General features: G+C 44.7%; 2 long non-coding RNA genes across 2 annotated transcripts in view; one reads left to right on the plus strand and one right to left on the minus strand.

Moving 5' to 3' along the window:
* The window catches only part of LOC307203549, a 309,517-nt gene that overhangs the window by 243,133 nt on the left and 41,907 nt on the right, over nucleotides 1–24,477 (minus strand). The gene's annotated exons all lie outside the window — the stretch shown is intronic.
* On the plus strand, nucleotides 16,463–22,278 carry LOC307203555. The gene is made up of 3 exons (XR_013833287.1): nucleotides 16,463–16,525; nucleotides 20,410–20,563; nucleotides 21,875–22,278. It is a non-coding gene; the product is annotated as an uncharacterized lncRNA (long non-coding RNA).

Below are 24,477 nucleotides of genomic sequence, written 5' to 3' on the forward strand. Positions count from 1 at the left end.
CTAATCCAATCCTGCTAGCATTCTTAAATGTTTGCAATGCTCCTTCATATATATTTTAGGAAATCCATTCATTTCTTAAAAATTTGTCTTCTTGGTGTCTAATCTTCCCAGTCTATTTTGCCATTTCTGCATAGTCCATCATGAGAGGATGTCCTTCTTACTCTTTGTGCTGATTGGAGCCAAAGAGGGTGAATGAAAGTGAGTCAGCCACTGAGGAGTGGCTCATTCTGGAGAAGGCGTGCAGAAAGAACGTCGAGGATGAGTTGTGCTTCAAAGCTAAGTATTTAGGAACACCAAAATCACAGGATGCTTCTGTTTCAAAAGAATGGTGTGCAAATTCAGTAATGTACAATGGAACCTCAATGAAAACACAACCTGAGTTGCATCAAAGAAAGACACTGGAGGAATCAAAATCGATTTTCCCCATGCACATGTGCAGAAAATAGCAGATCTAACTGAAAGGCAACACGTGGAAATTTGCATTTATATTTGCAGTGCGTCCCTAGCCATTATTATTGTGTGATTATGAGATTGTTGTACAATGTTAGAAGGGGTTGTTCCTGTGAGAGGGTATAGCTGTGAGGCAGCATGGCTGTGACTGTCATGAAGGAACCTTGCACTTCTGAATTTGCCACCCAACTAATGGGAATGGCACCGTGGAGACTGGAGGAATGTGAGTCTTCTATCTGACACAGATCCAAACATACTGTACCTTGCCAATTACTACTGCCAGTGCTACAATCAAACAGCAGTACAGCAGGGTTCAGTAATAAGCACTTTATTTGTGAGATAATATCTGTTGCAAAATAAGAATAAGAATAATCTGTCAGTCCTTCCATTATTTGGCAAAAAAACACAGAGAGAGGAGAGCTGGAAGGCGTAATGAGAAGTCATGGACTCCCTGCCTCATTTATTCAGGATCCCATCATGCCCATGCCCCATTAACTTGAAGAGTGTGATAAGGCGGATGTTTGTGGGTGATAAGTGCCCCAACAGCTAGTGTTTGGCCTGGCAGGGGAGACAGATGCATCACCAGAGGGCAAATTGCCTCTCGCTAATTGCACTGCCTTCATTTTACTATCTCTCCATGAATTGGCCCGGCTGGCGAATGGGCAGCTGAGATCACAATGCCCAGCTTCAAGCCTCATGGATTCGGAGATGCTTGCAAAGGCTTGCATCCAAAGCTTGCTTGCTATACGAGGTGAAAGGTGAAAGGATAAGGATTTGCTTGAAAACAAAACTCCAAAGTGGTTGTCATCAATGGAAGCAAAGGCTCAGAAAAAGCTCAATATGGAGGCCAATTGGCCGAAATATTGGGAAATTTTGGAACAAGAAGGAGACAGATTAAAACTGCAGAGTTTTGAAAAACTAAAAAACAAAGTGCGAGATTGGCTTCATTATTACCAAATAATGGAGGCTTACAATTTGGATAAGAAAATTGGCTTTCAGGTGGAAAAATCAAAATTGGAAATAGAACTGTTAGACCCTAAAACTAAGAACTTGTCAAGAATGTATAACGGTAAGCAGTTAGCAATAGAATGGTGTGCTGTGTGTGCAGATTCTTTTGCATACAATGCAGCTTCAAGGAAAACACTATTTACCCCAATGCCAAAAGAAAATATTGGAAGACTCCAAATCATTTCACCATGTACATGTACAGAAAAAGAGCAGATCCAGCCAAAAGGCAATTTGTGGAGATCTGCACTGATCATTGCTGTGCATTCCTAATTATTATTATTGCATAATCTTGGATGGGGAGTTGGCTATAACTAGCATGAAGGGATCCTGCACTTCTGAACTTGACAACACACTGCTGGTTGTATTTATCTGCGAACAAAGCTGATAAATAGCAGCTAGGTCTTGCTGCATAGGTAAGACTAAGGTTCCACGTACTCCCACTTTACTATGGAGGGAACCACATCCCAGGAGGGGAAGGGAGTTTCTAGTGCAGACCAGGCATGTCTCTTAAAGAGACAAAGCACACTCAGACAAGACAACTGAGTGCATGGAAGACTGTTCACCCTTTACGTTGTTCTATATCTGCCACTGTAAAAATTGCAACTTGCACAGATGAACACTTTGGAGCCAGACCAAGTCATGCCCCCATATGGGCAGTGTGCCTCTCTGCAGGCACATAATACTCTTCTCTTTTCAACATTACACCTGCTGAATAGACTGGCTTGAGCCAGGAATCAGATGTCTGACTTTGGCATTATCCCGGCGAAAGAACCCAACTTTCCTTGGCTCTGCTTGAACTGGCAAACAGTTCCCGTACATTATTTTATTTAATTAAGGACACCTGAGCCCATAACAGAGGCTGAGCCCAACACAGCCTGCTCCATTGATGCAGTGCTAACAACAACTGCAGTGGGGGGAGAGAGAAAGAAAATAACACCCAAGTGTTTCTCACTTCCAGATAAACTTGGCTCTTGAGGGCTGAGGAAATTAAAGCAAAGAGAGAGCCATTTTTAACTGGTCAAATGGAACACTCCTGCTATGACTGGCCTTAGCTGTAGCATTACATGGATTTTTAAATTAAATGTCAAATATAATTTGGCACTAAAGGTGTGGGGCTGCCCTTAGAGAAAATGTGACACCTTGAGCTTAATGGCTTCCTGTAGCTGTCTAGTACTTGAATGGAGTGAGACCCAACTTTTTCACCATACCAGGCTTCTTGCAAGCAAGCTACAGGGTTGATCTGCCCAGGGGACAGGGAGCATCTTATAAGAAACCAGGCCAGAATGGGGTGGGTGGGCAGAGACCAAGCAGCCCCTGCTAAGTCTCCACAACTTTTTATATATGGAAACTGAGACACCTTCCAGGGTCGTTCCAGCTGCCCTTTGGTGTCATCAGTCCAGCCCTGTGGAACACTTTTTCAGTAGAAATTCAGCAGGCAGAAAGGGGAAGGGGTGGTTGCTCAGCAGAAAAGCATATTGTTACAGAAGTTGTGTGCTGCCTCCACTGTCTGCCAAGCAATAGCAAGATCTCAGGGGAGTCCCAGGCACTCACCCAGGGTCTGTGTTCCTTTAGAGAATTGAGACGTGGTAGAGACTGTCATGTCTTTTCTTCATCTATTTACAGTGGTACCTCGGGTTAAGTACTTAATTCGTTCCGGAGGTCCGTTCTTAACCTGAAACTGTTCTTAACCTGAAGCACCACTTTACCTAATGGGGCCTCCTGCTGCTGCTGCGCCACCGGAGCACAATTTCTGTTCTCATCCTGAAGCAAAGTTCTTAACCTGAAGCATTATTTCTGGGTTAGCGGAGTTTGTAACCTGAAGCGTATGAAACCTGAAGTACCACTGTACATCTCTTCCAGCAGAGATTTGGCAGAGGCATCCTCACTTTTAGCTTTCAGGTGTCTCTTGGAGACCTTTTTATCTCAGCAGGCCTTTGCAGCTGTTTAAATCAGTTACCCAAGCACTGTTTATGGTTTATGGTTATAAGGTGCTTTATCACCCTGCTATTTTAGGATATGGCAGTATATAAATATATTTTTATAAATAAATAAATGAAGAGGCCCTTGTCTCAGAACTAGACTGATCTGTTCATCCCTAGCAGAGAGAAAAGAAGGGGTGAAGAAAGCAAAAGAGTCCACAGGGAGAAAGAGGAGTAAGCAGATGAGCAAGTCTTTTGAAGGTCAATAGAAGACCTTTGAGTGGAATAGAATGTTTGTAGGGTCTATTCTTAAAAGGTCAGTCTATCAATGAGTAAAATGAATAACACAGGAAGCTGCCTTATAATGAGTCAGACGATTTGTCTATTTAGCTCAGTATTGGCTACGATGAGCGGCAGCAGAGGCTCTCCACAATTCCAGACAAGACGTCTCTCCCAGCCCTACCTGGAGATGCCAGAGACTGAACCTGGGGTCTTTTGCATGAAAAGGGGATGCTCTGCTATTGAGCCCTGTGTGCAATGAATTTGCAAGTGAACCTGGAAGCAGAGAGGCAGTAGTGGCTGGTGCCCAGGTGGACTTGTAGGGCAGAAGGCAAGGTGACTGACAGCTGGTAAAGAAAAAGTCATTGATAAGTGGGACCAACCAACTTGTCCCCATCTTCCTTCCTCTGAGTTCTACAAAGGGCAACATTGAGACTAAGCAGGAGGAAGCTGCCTAGCAGTGCCACACTCTCAGGGCTGGTGGCAAGTAAGAAGGCAGGTAGGTGGTTTTGTTTAAGGGCAGATTGAGGTTAGTGGAGCGATGCCCCGTTTGCCCAAATGGACCAGCCTCTTCCAAGTCTGATCATTTGCCCTTCTAGCTCAGTCTTGTCTATTATGACTGGCAGCTGCTCCCCATACAGGAGTCTCTCCTGGCCCTATCTGGAAATGTCAGGGAATGAACCTGGAACCTTCTGCATGGAAAGCCACAGCCCATTGGCCCTTGTAGTTCAGGCATGGGGAAACAGCAGTCCTCTAGGTGCTGGACTTCAATTCCCATCAGCCCCAGCCAGCACGGCCAATGCTCAGGGGTGGTAGAACCAGCATCTAGAGAGTCACAGATTCCCTTCACTAAGTTCTAAGACAACATAATCTACAGTGACAGGAAGCAGCTCTTCCCAGTTTCAGGCAGGGTTCTACCTGTAAGGGGTCTACCTTTAAGCCCAATGTTGGCCAAAAGATTCCTGCACTGCAGGGGTTTGGACAAGACAACCCTTGGGGTCCCATCCAACTCCACAGTTCTATGATTCTATGTAGATTGCCAGAGACTGAACCTAAGGCCTTCTAAATGCAAAGTAGTCGCTCAGTCACTGAATTATGGTGCTTTCCCCCAAAGGAAAGGCAGAAAGAGGGAGCCTATGTGGGTTTAAAAGAGGAGCGCATGGTCCTAGCAACAAACAAGACAGAATATTGTTACCACCTCATCTGTTATTTGTGTGACTTGTCCTTTGCCTCCAAGGAGAAACAAACTATTGAAAGTAAAGGTGGAGTAAACAGCAAAGGTGCCTGAAAAGAGCTGAGGAAATAAAAGATGATTTATATATTTACCTGAAAGGGATTGTTTGTATGAACTACGGCTGCGCCTGAGGCTCCTAACATGCATCATTATTTTATGATCTGCCTGACTTCTTTCCCCACAGAAGGCCGTGGGGGGTGCACGTGCATTTACACTCCTGCTTTACTGGAATTCACACTCTCTAATCACTGAGAAATCTCCCCAGTTTACCTTTGGCAGTCAGCAAAGAGGAAAATTTATCACCTCACGTTGGTGTCAAGGTGAAGCAATAATAATATATATATATATAAATTACAGGTTGACAAAGCCTTTGATAAGCTGGGAAGGTTGCCGCAAACTGTACTCCTGAGAAGATTTACCAGGAAGCATGTCCCATTGAATTCAGTGGGATTTATTTCTAAGAAAACATAAGTGCCTGACCTCAGGATCAAGTCAAATGCTCATCTACAGCAGCATCCAGTTCTCACAGTGGCCAACCAGATGATTTGGGGAAGCTCACAAGCAGGACCTGAGGGTAACAGAACTCTACCCATCTGCAGTTGCTATTGACTGGTATTCAAAGTTAATCCTGAGCTAGATAGGCGAATGGTTAGACAGCATATGGCAGCTTCCTACGTATGTCCTAAATCATTCTCTCCCTTTGGAACTGATGTCATCCATTCCAACCTTTTCTTGCAGGCTATGTTCCTGTGGGGTGTATGAGGTGATCAGTGAAGAGTAGTACCTCTCGTGAGGGACACTCCATGCTCCTCCTGGGGTAGGTTGTCCAACTTTGCACTCAGTCCCACCTGTGACTCCAAGAAGCTATCGGCATGCAACAGAGGCCACACTCTGGGAGATGGCTGTGACTCGGTGAGTCAGGGACCCTTGGTGAGTCAGGGACAGAGGCTCCATCAGATTGAGCTGACAAGACCAATAGTGGGTCCACTGGTCAAGAAGGCAGTTTCTACATGTGCTGTAGAGGGAGGTGATGAGCAGATGGGGCTCATCAACCAGGGACAGTAGCCCACCTAGGAGATGAAAACCCTGGTCCTAAACCTCCACTGTCTTGCAGGATATTTTAAGAAGGCCAAGGAGGAAACCCTACAGAAATCCAGAGTGGGGTCCCTAGGGTGGTTAAATGATGCATTTTTATGCCTCCTTCTAGCAACTCCTGCAGCCATGCTAGTGCCAAATGCATTGATCTGCTTTCACTGGATCACATCAGTGAAGCTGAGAGGAGGGTCTTCTTGTCTCGGCAGCCCAAGACTCCCATACACACTGCCCAGGCTTGTGCACCATGGAAGATAACTTTGGTGCTGTTAACACAGTGATTTGACTTCCCCAGAAGTGCATTCCGTGGTCTCTCAAGACAGACAGATGCCAACAACATGTTCCTGTCCAGTCGCCTGTATGACAGTCAGAAATTTGTCAGTAGCAGCTTTTCACCACACCGAAATTCTGGAAAGAGGGAGAGAGCAGTTTCCCCAAAATGCTGGTGAGAGTTGCTGAAGACTCGACCAGTTCAATAGAGGGAAGAGCTGTTTAGTACTTACAGAGCTTTTGAACATTCAAAGTGTTTCATGTACCTTATCAAACTGTAATCCTTACAACAACCCTGTCAGACACTGATGGGGAATCTGTGGCCCTCCAGATGATGGATTTCAATACCCAGCATCCTGGACCATTGAGTTATTCTGGCTGGACCTGGAGCCAGAGATGTGGGTTTTCCAGGGGGAAAAATTGAACTGGAAAATTTCCAAAACAATCAGGTTGATTCTGAAGCTCAAGATATTTCCATATGTCATGTGCATTTGATGACCACCAGCTTGAATGGCTTTAAGAGAAGATTGGGGGGGGGGGAGAGAGTCAACGGAAAATAAGACTATTAAGGGTTACTAGTCATGATGGCTGTGATCTGCCTTCACAGCGGGAGGCAGTAATGCTTCTGAAGACCAGTTGCTGGAAGCTGCAGGAGTGAGAGGTTTCCACAGGCATCTGGGTGGCCACTGTGAGAACAGGATGTTGGATCGTGTGGGCCAACTGGGCTACTGACAATCCAGTAGGCTCTTACATACTTACTGGAAGAGTTTCTGATGTCCTGGAGAGTGCTCTAATTTCATGCTTATTCGACTTGCAGTTAGTAAGCAAAGTTGAAACCCTGGAAAACTCTCAAGCTTGCCTAATACTGTATTTTCAGTTGACATCCACTCATGGTTGCTAATGAACTTAAGAGATGGAAAAATTTCCACAGAAAAATAAGGCACTGGAAAAAACATCATTAGTTGGAGCCCAGCAATATCTGAACTGCAAGAAAATTCCAATCCCTACACTCAGGCAAGTCAGTATTCTTTTCCCACCTATTACAGATATCTCCGGGGGGGGGGGGAGATCAGGTGACACAAAGGACCAATAAGATGCTCTCTTTGGTTCTATAAAGCTACTAATTCTGTCTTGATCCCTCACTTGGGCATAGACACTGTTCCTTTTGGACAGTCCAGTTTTGCTTTTAGCCCACCAACCCTGATGAGGAATGGTGCTCAACTTCATCTGTTAATGCTCCCCGCCAGTTGAACAGTAGGAGCCTCAATGGTCTTTTCTTCAAATCTCCCCTTACTCTTGAAAAGCCGTGAGGTCTTCTGCAGGAGTAATAAAATACTATATCATTTTTCAAAACCCAAAGTCTTAAAAATCATCTTTATGGGACTAGGAAAAGACTGCAATATGAATTCTCCTACCTCCAAGGAACCTTGAAGGCTTTAACTGGAAAAGCAAAATCCCTTTTAATAAAATGACCTTTGGGTTTGTTGTGAGCACTCTCTCTTTCTGACATTTTTTAACAAGCCTGCCTGTGAGGGTTGATTGGCTTATTTGTACGGTGCTCCCAGGCTGAAAATGGACTGTAATTAAGTTGTTAGTTTATAAACACTTGCCTGGAGTTCACTGTATCTTCTGGTCTTCGGCACATTTCCCACCCCACCCCACCCCCCGGGTCCAAAGTCTCTTGCACACAAAAAGAATTAAACGCAGCAATTCTCAATCCTCATTCCTGGTACTCACCCCCCTGTCCGCCTCACCGCCCCCTTCCATCTCACTGCGATGGTTACTTTGGCAGGAGGTGGGCATGAGCAAATGGAATCGTAGCCTCAAGAATATCGGCTTCTCTGTATGTTTGCGTATGAGATGAGGAATAGTGTGTGCGACTTATGAAATGGGTTTGTCAGGGACTTGCACTTTTCCAAGGCCCTTCTCCCTCTTCCCCAGGTATCTAAAGTACTATCTTTAATAATGATAACAACAACAACACTGATTTCTTGATCACCTTCTAAACCACCATCTCAAGGCAATTTACATACATATAAAATACGTAATTTAAAACTGTTTAAACCACAAAAAAACACAAGTACATTTAAAACAACACTAGAAGTGGACACTCACAGTGAAGAGTGCCCAGCTGGGGAGCCTGTGGGAACAATAATGTACAGTGGTAGCTCGGTTTTCGAACATCTCCATTGGCAAACATTTCAGAACTCAAATGCCAAAACCTGGAAGTAAATGCTTTTGTTTTCAAAAGCGCCTCAGAAGTCGACCGTGTTTATCAATTTTCTCAATGAAAGTTGCAGACTGCCCTTTGCACCTCAGTTTTTGAACATTTTGGAACTCGAACGGTCTTCTGGAATGGATTATGTTCAAAAACCGAGGTACCACTGTATTCAGTTGTTTCTTGAAGGTGCAGATAGTTGTAGCTTGACAGGAATGCTATTCCACAAACAGGGGAAAATACACTGAATGTCCTGCTTTGAGTTACTGTGCAACGAGCTTCTAAGATCTTTAGGATTGCAGGAGATACCCTCCCGCAGACCACAGTGATATCCTAGGTGAATAAGGGATAGGGCACAGCCTTATTAAGGAAGTCTTTCCAGTTACCTGGTATTAAGCTGCATAGTGCCCTGTATGTTGGTACCAACACCTTGAACTTTGCCAAGTAGCAGATTAGTAGCCTGTGCAAATCTCACCTTGGGTGTAGCCAGCGGGGAAGCGGGAGGCAGCTGCTGGCCCAAATCAAGTAATTAAATAAAAATACTTAACTAAAAGTAGAAAAATCCAGAATATTTGAAACTTTAGTGCTCACTGAGGTCACCTGAATGATGCTGTGGAACATTCTAGCGATGCAACTGGCAACCTGACTGAGTGATGTGTGGCTTCTGCACACTGACCAATCGAGTCACAGGTAGCTCCGTTCTCTCTCCACCCCCACCCCATAAATCCTGGCTATGCCCATGAATCCCACAACCTAGGGGCTGGTGGTAGTAACAAATGAACACAGCATTGTGCAGCTTTACTATACAGTTGGCTGCCTTGCAGGAAGATGGAAGCCTACTTTAGACCAGGGTTGCCAAGGGTTGTGGTGCCACACAAATGTGGCTGGACTCTTACACCGTCACGCTTCAGGGTCCCAGGTGCATAAGATCTAAACCAAGTTCAAGCACAGAGGATCAGTCTAGGTCCAAACATGATCCAGAGACAGTCAGGCCACAGTCCAAGGTCAGTATCACAGGTCGTTCAGGCAAAGCACAACACAGCAAGGAACTAGAGACCTGTGTTGCTTCCAATAAACAGTAGGCTCAAGAGGGAGGTCTTCTATGCTTTGGCCTCCTAAACCGTATCCTAACCACAGCTGCTGGCAGAGAAGGCACCTTGAGGGTTGCTTACTCATAAGTAGACTCTTTATATGCAAGTATAACCAATGACAGCAGAGTTCCTCCCTGGAATCCAAAAAAGACAAACCACCAGTGAGAAAACTAGTGTCCTGAGCCATTAATTATGTCAAACAACATCAAAAGCAGGAGGAGCAGGACAACCGTGGTCATGACTACCTCCTTGTCTAATAGGTGAATGGATAAGCTGGCCAGATCAGCTGAGATGTTACTCAACCCTGGCAACATTTGCCAAGAGCTCAAGTCACTGCAGATGTTTTCTGCTATCTGATCCATGAGACTGGCTACACTTATGGTGTTTTCACCCAAAAGGAAAATGTACATTTGGGGCTTTAGCTGAACATGAGAATTCTGCCAAGCCCGTGTGTTTGAAGATTTTGAATAAAATATCTGGTCTGTTAGAAATTAGGTCCAAATCTTCATGTCAGGGGGTGATAAGAGGAATAACAAAGAAATGTGGGTTCGACTCCTTCTATCTCAGTCACAGCAGCCACTATGGATAAGTTATCTTAATACAATATATTCACATATATGCTGTGGATGTGAGCTTAATATGTAATTTAAAAGATTCTCCAAGTCTATTTGGATGCCATGTGGATGACTGCAAACAAGACTGAATATCTGTGTATGCATTTGTCCTGGAAGACAACATGTTATGCTAGGTAATTGTTCTTTTAAAAAATCAATAAAGTTTGCACTATTTTTAAAATGAGGATGACTATCACCATTTTTAGTAGCCAGCATTCTCTGTCTGCTAGCGTAAGGACTCGTGTGCTAGCAGATGGATGCATGTTAATGTTGCACAACAGAGGAATCCAATGCAACAGTTGCAGAAACTAGTTGCACAACAGATTGTTCTGAAATAGATGACACAAAGTTGCCAGGAACCTGCTTTTACATTCTCTTGCTCTTCTCATCAATATCCCGCTGGTGCAAAACATCTCACCAGCAGAGAGAGAAAAGCAAGTTACTTTAACTTAGTGCTATGCTGCATGAAATCCCTTAGTCAATTGCACAATGGTCCATCTATCTCTGTATGAGGATGCCTAGGAGAAAACCATATTGCTAAAGTAAAAGTATGCATCAACTCTACAGTCTGAGCATCTGGAGGGATTCATGTTGGTGAAGGTTGAGTAAGATCTCCAAGCCACGATCTCTCCGTTGACTGCATTTTGTTGAGGCTTATCAGGTAATCGCACTCTCTCTCTCTCTCTCTCTCTCTCTCTCTCTCTCCTTGTGGCATTCATCCCATTAAGAGGCACTTCCAAACCAAGTTCAGAGATGATTATCGGAGTGCTCTCCTTTTCCACCAATCCCAAGGATCCCGATACCACCTTGGGAAAGAAACTTTGATACCAGAGACTGAGAGAAAGTCAATCAGCTGACAGTGAGGAAATAATCTCTGCTATTGATTGCCACTTCAGGCCTCGGATTCCTCACACATCAAAGGGATGAGAGGAAGGAGAGGATGGAATAACCTTTGAGGCACAGAAAGGTAAAAGCCCAAAATGGATGCATATTTATTTGTTTGTTTGTTTTTATTTTAGGCTCAACCCCCACCACCACCATCCCATTCACCTTGAGACTGGTTTCTTTCAGGGCTGCATGTCTTCCGCTTGGGGCAGGGGTAGGATCAATACCAAATTAATTCAGATTCTGAATTTGCAAAAAATGAGTTCCGCTAACTGATAGGTGAGAGAAGGGCTATTGCTCAGTGGTAGAGCATCTGCTTTGCATTCAGAAGGTCCCAGGTTCAGTCCCTAGCATTTCCAGGTAAGGCCAGGAATCTCCTGTCTTGGGAACACCTAGGAGAGTCTCTTCCACTCAGTGGAGGCAATACTGAGCTAGATGGACCAATCGTCTGAGAAGGCAGCCTCCTTATGAGATCCAGTTGATCGCTCTTTGTATCCCATACAACCCTCTGCTTCAAGAGCCCCTTGTCACTCCAGCTTGACCATAATATGCCAACTTCCTAAATGCAGTACCTTTACATTGTTCCTTGATTAAACTCAAAAGCTCCTGTGTAACTGGGAATATTGGAGAGGGAACTAAATGAAGAAGATATAATGTTTTAATCTTTAAAATAACATTTAAAGGTAGGAGGTTTCCCTCCCCCTTTAAGTGAGCATGGATGAATGGGGGGGGGAGCACTGAGAGTTGAACTGATTCAAATATTGCTTCAGCTGAGTTTAATGTTCACAGCAAGCAACAGAGATCAGCAAGAATCCCCCGTTTGCTTCAGCTTGGCTTTGAAGTGATCTGAATAGTTGTCGTCCCCCCCCCCCCAAAAAAAAAAAAACCCCAAGTTACATTTCTGAGTCAATCTGGGTTTTGTAAATCACTTGCCAAGCCAGCACCCCTTTCCCTCAAACCCTTCCTAATCATCCATTTGGCTCCCTTTATAAAAAGAACATCTTCCTTTTTCAACAGAATTAAGTGTCTGGGGCATCCATGTTGATGGGGCTCAAAATGTGGTAAGACTAAATGTCTGCTCTCTCGCTTGCTCTGTCTCTCTCACACACGCTCTCTCTCTCCCTCTCTCCCTCTCTCTTCCTTCTTCTATATCAGAAGTAGAGAAGCTCAGGTCTGTGGCCCAAATTTAGCCCTCCAGGACTCTCTATTTCGCCCTCAGATCACTCCCCAGGCTACCCCCACCCCCACCCCGACCACTGGCCTCGCTTTGCTCTTGTCTTTTGTTTTCTGCACCCTGAAGCTTTTGGAAAGCAAAACATCCTTATGGGGTTGGTTGGGTTTGGGGTGTCATTCATATCCTGCATTTGAAAGGTCTCCGTCCCTGATCCAGAGTTTTGTGTAACATCTTCCCTGGAGAAGCCTACAAAGGCATCTTTCTCAGGCTTTATTACTAGCTGATGCAGAAGCCACGACAAAGTTTATATCGGTCATTATCGAGATACCAATTACCAGAAGGGGTTGGGGAAACTGGCCCTCCACTGTACCGCCCCCCCCCCCCCCCGCTTCTTCTATTGTTGTAAGGATGTAAATCATCCACTTGTCTAAGGCTTTCCAATAATTACAGTGTTGGGATCCGCAACCCAGGTTATCTGTTCCATTCTAAGTGTCTTTGCATCATTTAGTACTTTGCCGTATCGATTCCAGACAATGTTACAGGCAAAGGAATCGAAGGCTTGCCTTGTGATTTTCAAGCATGTCAAACACATAGGGCAAGCTTTCTCACAGAGACACCCTAAGCACAGGGATTTTAAATACAAGCATGTGGCAATCTAACTCAAGGTGGTTTCCTCATCTCAAGCACTCCTGATCAATTAAGGCTCCCGTCAACATTTCCAGCATTTAAACAACAACAGCAAAAGACACAACTTAGGGCATGAGAGGCAGAGAACATAGCAATAGAAAGTGTGGGAATGAAAGGGATGTGAAATTATGTGTGTTGCTTTATTATTATTATTATTATTATTATTATTATTATTATTTATACCCTGCCCATCTGGCTGAGTTGCCCTAGCCACTCTGGGCGGCTTCCAACACATATCAAACATAATTAAATGTCAAACATTAAAAACTTCCCGATACAGGGCTGCCTTCAGATGTCTTCTAAAAGTTGTGCAGTTCTAAATCTCCTTGACATATGATGGGAGGGTGTTCCACAGGGTGGGTGCCACCGCCAATAATGTCCTCTGCCTGGTTCCCTGTATTACCTGTTGCAGTGCGCGTGTCACACTAAATTTCCTTCACATCAGTGGGGTGGGGTGTGACACAACAACGGATGTCATTGGACAACGTCACTATTCCCCCACCCTGCCTGCTCCTGTGTGCTTCTGTTTCCTGATGATTATTCCAAAAAAACGGCAGGAAATAACCGTATGTGGCTATATCATTCCAAATTTCGTCATTTTACTCCCACAATTTTCTGGGTTAAGGGGGCTAAAAAAGTGTGGGGGTTTTTTACCTGGAATAAAACAACCTGAAAATAAGCACTAAATATGTGCTGTGTTCCATTTAGTTTTCTGGAAGTAGCTTTCACATCATTTGAAAGCTCAAATACAAAACTGGGGAAATGGAATGAACTGCCATGTAAATGCAACCTCAAGGCTTTCCAGTACAGTGGTACCTTGGGTTACATATGCTTCAGGTTACATACACTTCAGATTACAGACTCCGCTAACCCAGAAATAGTACCTTGGGTTAAGAACTTTACTTCAGAATGAGAAAAGAAATTGTGCTCCGGCGGCGCAATGGGAGCGGGAGGCTGAAGTGGTGCTTCAGGTTAAGAACAGTTTCAGGTTAAGAACGGACCTCTGGAACGAATTAAGTACTTAACCTGAGGTACCACTGTATCTGCCAGTGTTCAGTCAGCAGCATTTGGGAACTCACCACCAATAGTTTCCCCCTTGTTATGGGTCCCATCTGCTGGCATTCTGAGAGACAATGCCTCAAAATTGCTTTTAGTTATAACCGTGAATAGCCATTTAATTTGCTTTACACCACAGTAAAGCAAACTTCGACTCCTTTTGGAACCCAAGCAAATGTACACCAGTTGAAACTTTGGCCCAAGGAATTCTCACAGTTCCCAAAGGGTTTCAGAGGGATGCGAGTCAACATATTTCCTGCCGAAAGTGGGGGGTGTCTCAGAATATTTTAGTGCACCTTTTCTACTTTATTGCGGCCCCAAGGTCATTAATTTTATAAAGGTCAGGTTTAACATGTTTATTTCACTTGGTGTTCTGCCTGATAGAAAAAGATACAGACGTATTAATAGTTCTCAAAATGAATTTGACGTTCCGTTCACTTGGGGGAATCACGGCCAATGTTTCCTCTTGAAAATGACACTTCATTTTGGAATCTGCCACAGCAAAGCGTCCCAGCCCGAAACATCTGGTTGGCATACACAATGGAACCTTGCACCTGGGAACATGTCGAATGTTGATTTTGAAACTGTTTGTCCATTCTCCACTTGCATAAAAATATGTTTTAGGCTGTTAAAATGTGCTTTTGGCAGTCAGCTGTGATAATGCAAGGCTGTTTGTCTTGGAACTGTCTCCGACCAAAATGTGCCGGCAGCTAAGCCTGGATATTCTTTTGGGGAGGAGGGTTTGCTTTCTTCCCCCTAAAGGATGAATACAGACGTCGTAGTTAATGGCAAATCATAATATGGGTGTTCACACATTATATTCAACTGGTGTATGATTTGTGTGCACAAATAGTTCAGCTGGTATACATGCATTGTATACAGTCTATATGTTTGTGTACACAACAGCTGGGCTGTGCACATAATTAAAAGCTTGTTCATATGTTACATTGAACCCAGGTACAAGCTGTCTCTTCCTGCCAACCTAGCAGTTCGAAAGCACGTGAAAGTGCAAGTAGATAAATAGGTACCACTCCGACAGGAAGGTAAACAGCGTTTCTGTGCGCTGCTCTGGTTCGCCATGCTGGCCACATGACCCGGAAGCTGTACACCGGCTCCCTCGGCCAATAAAGCGAGAGGAGTGCCACAACCCCAGAGTTGGCCATGACTGGACCTAATTAATGGTCAGGGGTCCCTTTACCTTTACCTTTACCTTTACAAGCTGTCTCTACATATGTCCAAGTTTGTGAAAGTGTACATGATCCACTAGGTCTTTCCCACTACCTGCTACCTGTTCCTTTTAACTGGAAATGTACAAGTTTGAACCATGTGCTCTGTTGCCACACTGAGCTACAGCCCTTCCCCCCAAAATAAAGTAAGATTCCAGGCCTCATGCTTCTGAATAAAGGGCTGCTTTAAATAGGAACACTGGAAGCTGTGTTATACTGAATCAGAGCATTGCACCATCTAGCTCAGACTTGCTCATAAACTGACTGGCAGTGGCTCTCCAATGATTTCTTTCTTTTTAAAAAAATAAATAAAAATAAATTATTTATTTGGCTTTTCAGATTAAAATTTTACAGTTGCATATTCAGCATACAACATAAAAACAAGATTCGAAGGAATCTCTTGGACTTCCCTCCTCCCCTTTGTGGGTCCTATTGTTAATCATTTCTTCCTGCATCTTTTATAATAATCCAAATCTTTTCTCTCTCCACTGTATCCAAAATTCACCATTAAACTACAAGCGATATATTCCACTCTTACTAACAATTTTAACTGTTTACAATGGTCTTTAAGATAAGTTGCAAACTTTCCCCATTCCTTACTAAAATTTTGATCTTCCTGATTTCTGATTCTTCTGGTCATTTTAGCCATTTCGGCATAATCCATCAACTTGATCTGCCATTCTTCTCTGGTCAGGACTTTAACTTCTTTCCATCTCTGGGCCAATAACATCTGCGCAGTTATGATCACATACATAAATAGTCTTTTCTGCTCCCTTGGGATTTTGGCAGTGGCTCTCCAGGGTCTCAACCAAGATAACATTCCTAGACCCACCAGAAGACACCAGGGACTGAATTTGGGACTTTCTAAATCATGTGTTCTGGGCTGTGTCACCACCCCTTATAAAGGGGCCATGTGTTCTCAGGCACACTGTCAGGCTATGCAGGGGGATGGTGAGGCTCAACAAGTCCAACCAGCAGTTTCCTGTGAATTGTGCGCACACCTTATAACATTCCCTGGAATTCTCTGCAACACAATAGAGTTCCATGGCCAATGCATGGAGATTCTTTGGCAGAGACATTGACGTAGAAAGGGTTCCCTGGAGGTAAAAGGTTTGGGAAACCCAACTCTCTCATTGAACTCTGTTATTTTTGCAGGCAACAGCTTCCCCCCTCCCCACTCTGTGCTGTCCATTCACTCTGTGTGTGTGTGTGTGTGTGTGTGTGATTTGTGATAAAAATCATTCTAGAGGAAAGAAGTGAACTTTCAACGGCTGAAGCATCCTTCTCATTCTCACACCTCCTGTGTGGCCCTGGGTGAGTCTGTTGACCTCTGTGTATCTTAACAAGACAACCCAGCTGGAACGTCGGGCAAGAAGAGGGCCTCTTGCTGGCAAACAGATTGTGATTTTCCTTGGTAAATAGATGACACACTCGCACAAAATGGGACGGTTATTTTTACAGCGCACAGAGAACAACCTCCCACTGAGATAAGCTTAACACAGCTTCAGGCTTCTTCTTCCTCTTTTTACTGTCCAACATCATAGATATGTTTACAGGCACCAATGAACAGTTCAGAATTAGAGAGAGTCTACGAAGGTATTCTAGGACAAAGTCCTGAGATACTGCAAATGAACTAGTCTAGCATAGATGCTATTTTGCATCCTATTTACCTCAGTAAATACCCCCTCAAAAAACCATAAGACATAAGAGACTGTTTGCTCTTATTGCCCAGCTGTTGTTTACACTTGCTTGGCTCTTTCTACATTGACCATGTCTCATTAAATTTGCCCACATTCCCTTCTATTCTGAACAGAGGATAGATACAAATAACTCCTCTCTGTGAGCATAACAGCAGTGGCTGATGTCGGTGACCCCTGCCCCACCAAATGATGGGTGGCATTCCTGCATTATTTTGTGGTCCTCTTTTTCTGCTCTTTTGGATGTGTCAAGCATTTTGTGTTATCCCATGCTACCACAGCAGCCATTTTGTATCCTGCCCAACAACCCAATGGCAGCCATTTTGTGACTGGTGCCCATGGCAGGTTTTCAGAATTCCAAATGTGCCCTCTGACCCCAAAAGGCAGGCAACTTCTGGAGTAGGAACAGATCTTGCTTCTACCAAACCAAAGCCCCAAGCAATGGTGTCAGTGAGTGCTGAAGTCCTGTCACTTAGCTTAGTCAGTAAGATTTTAAAAGGTCAAGTCTTTGACTTAGAAGGGCATCCTCCTGCATTGCTGCTGTCTTCCCATTTGTCTTCTGAGGGGGGACCTTCTGAGAGGAAACCTGTTGGAAACGTAAAGGTCTTAAGTGGCTTAAGGAACTTCTCACTGTTGCTCCATGTGGAGAGAAATGTCACTGCAGCTGCTCAGGAAAATGCCACTGTTGTTGTTGTTGTTTCTTCATTTATATACCTTTAAGAAAAATCTCAAAGCAGTTTGCAACACACTAAAAGATAAAATGGAGCATTCCATTACTGAAGAAAGTCAAATATAGTGTATACAATTAACAGGATATTAAGATATTATCTTAAAGATTTTAAAAGAAAACATTACAAAGAAGGTGAACTACAGAACATTTATTGCAACAAAGTTATTCACACAGTCATACACACACTTATCTTAAACAACGTTGCTTTTGGGTGCAGAGTTAGGGGTCACCTCTTGCTAAGGGTGTTCTGCCCTTTCACTCAGGGAGGTTCTGCAAAAGCTGTGTTGCCCCAAGCAAACTACTGCTGATTCACCTGGAGTGCCAGCTTGAATAAAATATTGGGGGGGGGGAGCAGGTAAGCCCCATCCTGCATAATCGATCACAAGATGCAACACACACACACCATTTGAATGGCAACACTTACCAACTTGTGGGGGGCTCATATATTTTATTGGGGAGCTGAAGGGACCTTGGCCCCTAGGAGTTAACTCCTATGGACCTGAATAAAAACCCCACCCCTGTTACAGGGTGACAGTCTAAGCTGTCTGAGGATGCCACTACTGCCCTTTAGAGGGGTGAGTTTGCCACTGACTCTTATTTAGGAGTAGACAAGAGTTTCTCCCTTCCATGGGCAGCTGTGTCCAATAGCAGGGGAACAACCGGGCTGCTATTTAAGCCTTCTTTACCTCCCCCTCCTCCTCTTTTGCAGCATCCTCCCTCCCTCTACACCAGACATAGGCAAACTCGACCTTCCAGATGTTTTGGGACTACAATTCCCATCATCCAGCCACTCTGAGCGGCTTCCAACACATATAAGAACATTATAAAACATCAAACATTGAAAACTTTCCTATTCAGGGCTGCCTCAGATGTCTTCTAAAGGTTGTATAGCTTCTTATCTGCTTGACACCTGATGGACGGGCGTTCCACAGGGTATGTGCCACTACTGAGAAGGCCCTCTGCCTGGTTCCCTGTAACTTCACTTTTTGCAGTGAGGCAACTGCCAGAAGGCCAGAATTTTCTCCCAATCCCTAGATGGGGAGCCACAGGATGTGGCTGCTTGCACTGAAGGAATGCTTCCCTCACATGCGTCAATTCATGCTCAGACTTACATAATTTGGTCATTCTTTGGCAGATCTTCTATTGTTATGCGTGAGTAAATATAACCTTTCCACCATTACTCTGTCTCTCAAGGCTTATTCCGTGGTGTTCTGTTGGCAATCAAAGACCCTCCAAGTGTTCCTATTTTCCTGGATTTAAAGAAGCCATCCCAGTTTCTGATTTGATCCCAGAATGTCCCACTTTTCCTTAGGATGTCTGTTATGTACTGAGTCGAATAGGATCCAAACTGCAGCAGTCTGATTGGTCCTAGAACAATAGGATCCAAAAGGCAGCAGTCTGATTGGTCCTAGAACAATAGGATTCAGAATGCAGCAATCTGATTGGTCCCAGAACAATGCAGCAGTATGATTGGTTGGCAGGAACCACCCAATCATGCTCCAGATTGAAGTGAATCCACAACCTGATTGGCTTACAGTAGAATTCCGGAGTTAGCCAATCATGTGCAGCCCATTGTGTAAATAATGTATATAAAGCAGATACTTGAGGGGACATTCATTCATTCCTCCTCACCACTATGAGCTGAATAAAGAGCATGAAATCACTTTGCGACTCTGAGTATATTTCACTGTCCTTATTTCCATTGGAGAAATATTGGAGGGTATGGTAGGTTGTCCCTATTTTCATTGGAGAAATGTTGGAGGGTATGGAGTTATCCAACCCCCCCCCCCGAGCCGTCTGAAGGCAATCCTGTATAGGGAAGGTTTTTTTAAAATGTTCTATTATGTTTTTATATATATTAGGAATCTGCCCAGGGTGGCTGTGGCAACCCTGTAAGATGTGTGGGGTATAAATAGTAAAATTATTGTTATGGAATGGGACATCCCTATTTTCATCAGGGAAATGTTGGGGGGTATGCAATCAGCAACAGGGCACAACAACACGAATATGCTTCTCATCGAGGTTCTGCATCTGTGCAGGCAGCCAGGCACTCTAAAGGTCTTGTTCCATTGCTAGGTGTGTGGGTTGTTTGTGGAAAGGTCCTCCTTACCTGACTGCTTTTTCCCTGCAAATTCAGAAATCAGCCTTGCAATGCATTATTTCCACTGGTGATTTTTATATATGTCAGCCTCCAGCTGGGGCGATCCCAGCCAATGGCTCAAATGTAAACTCGCAAAGATGCCTTGTGCCTGTTATTTTCCAGTGAAGTGTGGAGTAGAATAAACTCCTGTTCTAGGGCAGCCCAACTGAAAAAGGGAGTGCTTTCATATAGCAGGTCTCCAGCAAACCCGCCAGACCAAGCAAGGAATTATTAACAAAACCCAGGAGTCAGGAGTCAAGGTGGAACAGGAGAGAGCTGCCATGGCCTGAGATAATTTACTTGATAAACATTTTGACCAACGTCTGAGTGTGTTTCCAAGACTTCGCTGACTCACAGGTTTTAGCAAATATCTTCACATCAGTTCAGACACAACAGATTTGACCTGGAATGGGTGGGCTGTCTTTTGGAAAACGTTTTGGGCAAACCAAAGTGTATATACACTGACTAGTATTTTGGGAGGCAACACTGGAATTTTGGACATCAGAAATGCTTTCAAAGGAGAGACGTAACTAGGTAATTTTAGACGCTGGACATAATGGTCTCATGGGGGGTGAATTCAGACAGCCATGTGTATTCAGTTGTGGAATACAGCATCTCTCTTCTTCCTTCCCACTCCAGAGTGTGGCCTCTGGATGCAGCCGTAGCTGCAGCACTGCTCAGAGGCCTTCTAACCTGACTTGTCCAGAGAACACAGCTGACACCATGCAACCAAAACTGGAGATCTCGGATCCTATTGCAGCCTCGTGGGCAAGAACCCTGCAGTTGAAACTTTGTGAGCATGGTATACTGTTTGGTAGCAGGGAAACCTTTGCAGCTTGAGGGCTGCATTCCCTCCTTGACAAACTAGTAGGGGGCTGTGTGCTGTCAGCAGGTCCAGAAGCAAAAGTGGATGGAACAATAGATGTGACCTTTGTGCAGCAGGCTACATGACATCTGAAGGTCGCCTGTTTCTACAAACACTAGGGGTGGCCCAGCACTGCCTGAGGTGAATCAGGAAGGCGCTGCTCCCACACCCACCCCACCAAAGCTTCACTTACTGGGGTTCTGTGACTGGGGTTTCTGGGTTCCAGCAAAATCTCATGAGAGGTCTGTGAGATCTTGCCAGAACCCACACCTGCTTCTCCAGCGGTGGTAGCAGGGGTGGGTGAGATGGGCACTGCCCAAGGCTGCTGCCTCAGGCCACCTCATGGATGGGCTGGCCCTGCACACATAAAGTCATAGAATTGTAGAGTTGGAAAGGACCCTGAGGGTCATCTAGTCCAACTCCTTGCAATGCAGGAATCTCAACTAATGCATCCATAATAGGTGGCCATCCAACCTCTACTTTAACACCTCAAATAAAGGAGAGTCCACAACCTCCTGCGAGAGACGTTCAAACAGCTCTTCATGTCAGAAAGTTCTTCCTGATGCTCAGTCGGAATCTCCTTTCTTGTAGCTTGAATCCATTGGTTCGGGTCCTAGTCTCCCGAGCAGGAGAAAACAAGCTTGCTCCATGGGATAGCCCTTTAGATATTTGAAGATGGCTATCATAACTTCTCTCTCTCCCTCTCTCTCTCCCTCTCTTATACAGTGGTACCTTGGGTTAAGTACTTAATTCGTTCTGGAGGTCCATTCTTAACCTGAAACTGTTCTTAACCTGAAGCACCACTTTAGCTAATGGGACCTCCCACTGCACAATTTCTGTTCTTATCCTGAAGCAAAGTTCTTAACCCAAGGTACTATTTATGGGTTTGCGGAGTCTGTAACCTGAAGCTTCTGTAACCCGAGGTACCACTGTAGTGTGTAGAACAGGGGCTGGGAGGGATACAACTTTGGTGTGTTTGTCTAGTGCTGAGGATCAAATCAAGGCCCAAAGGTCACATTTGGACCCAGGCCTGAGGATCCACACCCCTGGTTTAATTAGGAACAGTGGGGTGTATCCAGTCCAAATCCTATTCAGAGTAGGCCCATTGCAATTAGTGAACATGACTACCTCAAGTTCCTTACTTTCGGTGGGTATCCTCTGAGCAGGGCTAGCATTGCATACAACCCAAAGGCATTCTCATTGAAAGTGGAAATATTACTTCCTCTTTTTTTAAAACAGATTCTGAAAGCCATCCTTACACTTGATTTTATCAGCTAGTGGAAACAGCTCCCCACTGGGGGGAGAAAAGGACAATTATGAACCATCTGTGGAGAGGGGCAGGCTGAAAATGATGGGAATGGGAAAAAAGGAAAAAAAATCTAGGCACAGATGGGCTTTGTCGGAAAACAGCAAAGGGTTTTGGAATCTGGAAGCTGCAGTTTGGTACGTTGAATGCTTGTTGAAGGCATCTGCTGCACTGGCGGCTTTCGCAGAGCCTGAGTGAAAAACAAGTGCCAGTGCTAAGAGGTCAGCTTTGGAAGACATGGCCAGGATACGAAGGGATCTTGTTTAGGGATGTCAGAGAATTCAGACAAAAGTGGAAACGGAAGTGAAAATCGCTGGTGTTTGCTCATTCATCCAGTGTACAGAATGGAAATCAGTTCAGTGATTGCAATCAATATTCACTGTTGTTGTTGTTGTTGTTGTTGTTGTTCCTTTCAGTCTGCAAATGACACTTAAAGGATTACGCTTCCCCACCCCCATTTGCATTGTGTTTCCTTTGCAATGAAATGAACAAGGTAGAATGACAGGATGACAATTAATTGTGTACGTTATGCAACTTCATCGCAACAGACATCAAGACGCAGAGTGAACCCCTGAGCAGAATACGAACTGCAGCAGAACAGAGTCAGTGCTGCACACAGGGCAGAAAGGCGTTGCTTAAATACTCTGCCAGCAGTTGCATTTGCCTTGCCTGGCAAGATCAGCTGCTCTACAGCAAACACGGGGCTTCTCCTCTTCCAGGACTGGCATCCCAAGCATTTGGTACGAGGCAGCCACTTCAGGCAGCAGAGGCTGAGGGTCGTGGAGAGGGCATTTCTGCTAGTGTTATGTAGTAAAGTTTCACCCTGGGCCAGCAGGGGGATACTGTAGATAGTTTTCACTCAGGTCCACGTCAGTTATTTTAGGCGGGAAACTCTGGGTTGTTGTTGCTACAATGTTGACAGCCGGCTGCCTATAAAAGCAGGCCGGCTGAGCTGTTTGCTAGTCAGTTCTATTCCAGCTTACAAAATAAAGAGCTGCTTTGGAGAAATCGCTGTGTCGTCTGCTATGTCAACCCACAACTTAACAGCTAGTACCACACAACCTGCCTTCTGCTGGTCTGCTGCCATCAGGTGTCATGACCTGTTTCAAAGTAAAATGCAGCTATTGGCTGCTGTATATGGAATTGAGGGATAGGCCATTTTGTCCTCCAACTCTGACAGCAAAAATGGTCAAGCTCTGTTCTCCTTCACCAAAGCACCTGCTTCGAATCAGCCCCACTGACTGTTCAGAATGCTTAGGAGCCAAGGAGGCTGGCCTAGGCTGAGTCAGAGCATTGGTCCATCTAGCTCCCTATTGTCTGCACCAGGCATAGGCAAACTTGCCCCTCCAGATGTTTTGGGACTACAACTCCCATCATCCCTAGCTAGCAGGACCAGTGGTCAGGGATGATGGGAGTTGTAGTCCCAAAACATCTGGAGGGCCGAGTTTGCCTATGCCTGGTCTACACTGACTGGTAGTGTAGGCCTGCCATATGACCAAATTTTCCCAGACATTACCTTGATTTCAAAGGCGGAATTGATATCTGGGGGGGGGGGGGAGATTTCCAAAAGGCAGTGCTCAACAACTTTCAGGGTGTCCTGGTTTTTACTTTTTGAAATATGGCAACCCTATGGTAGCGACTCTCAAGGGTTTCAGACAGGACATTCCCAGCTCTGCCTGGAGATGCTAGGGGGCTGCCATTGAGTGGCAATGCCACTGAGTGCCAAACAAGCACATCTGAACTCAGCCCTAATCAAATGGGGGGGGGGAGAGTACAGGCTGGATGTTCAAATTAGTCAAATTATCATTTCAGCCTAGTGCACCATCTCCCCATTCAATCTTCCTAAAGTGAAAAATTAAGGTTACTTCCATGCATTTGGCAGGCTAGAGCAGAGCCTCTCTTTCCAAGCAAGTCCCTCTGAGATTGTAGTTAGTGCTTCTGCATCTGCCAAGGAACAGGCCTTTCTGCTTTGTTATGTGCAACAAATCTTTTTTTCAAAAAATAAAATAAAAAACTCAGGCTCTAAATCATGCTGGCCTGAGTTCCACAACAGGAACGATACAACAAATTTTGCAGTTTGCTTCTCTAACATGAAGCTGCGAGGTTCTGAAACAACTACACTATACTTGTATTTTTATTTTAATATCCAGCACAATGTGATACATTATTTTTAAAGGAAAATAGCAGAAGAACATAGGAAGCTGTCTGTATCCTGAAGCAGACCGTTGGCCCTTCTATCTTAGTATTGTTTACACTGGGGATGGGGAGCCTGATGTTTGGGGTGGGGGTGTGGCCCTCCAAGCTCCTCTATCTGGCCCTTGCAATTATTCCCAGGCCACACCCGCTCAGCAGCCACACCTCCGTCCTCTCCTCATATCACATCCCTCGTTGCCTCTGTTTTGTACCCTCCTTCAGTGTTTTTGCCTGTCAGGAATGAATTTCTATCCACTGAGAAGAAGCCTTCCCACCCTTTGTGCTGACTGGAGTCAATCAGAGTGAAAGGAGGTGAGTGATCCACTGAGGATTGGCTCCCAGA

Source organism: Podarcis cretensis (assembly GCF_951804945.1).
Source record: "Podarcis cretensis genome assembly, chromosome: 14".
Lineage (NCBI taxonomy): Eukaryota > Metazoa > Chordata > Lepidosauria > Squamata > Lacertidae > Podarcis > Podarcis cretensis.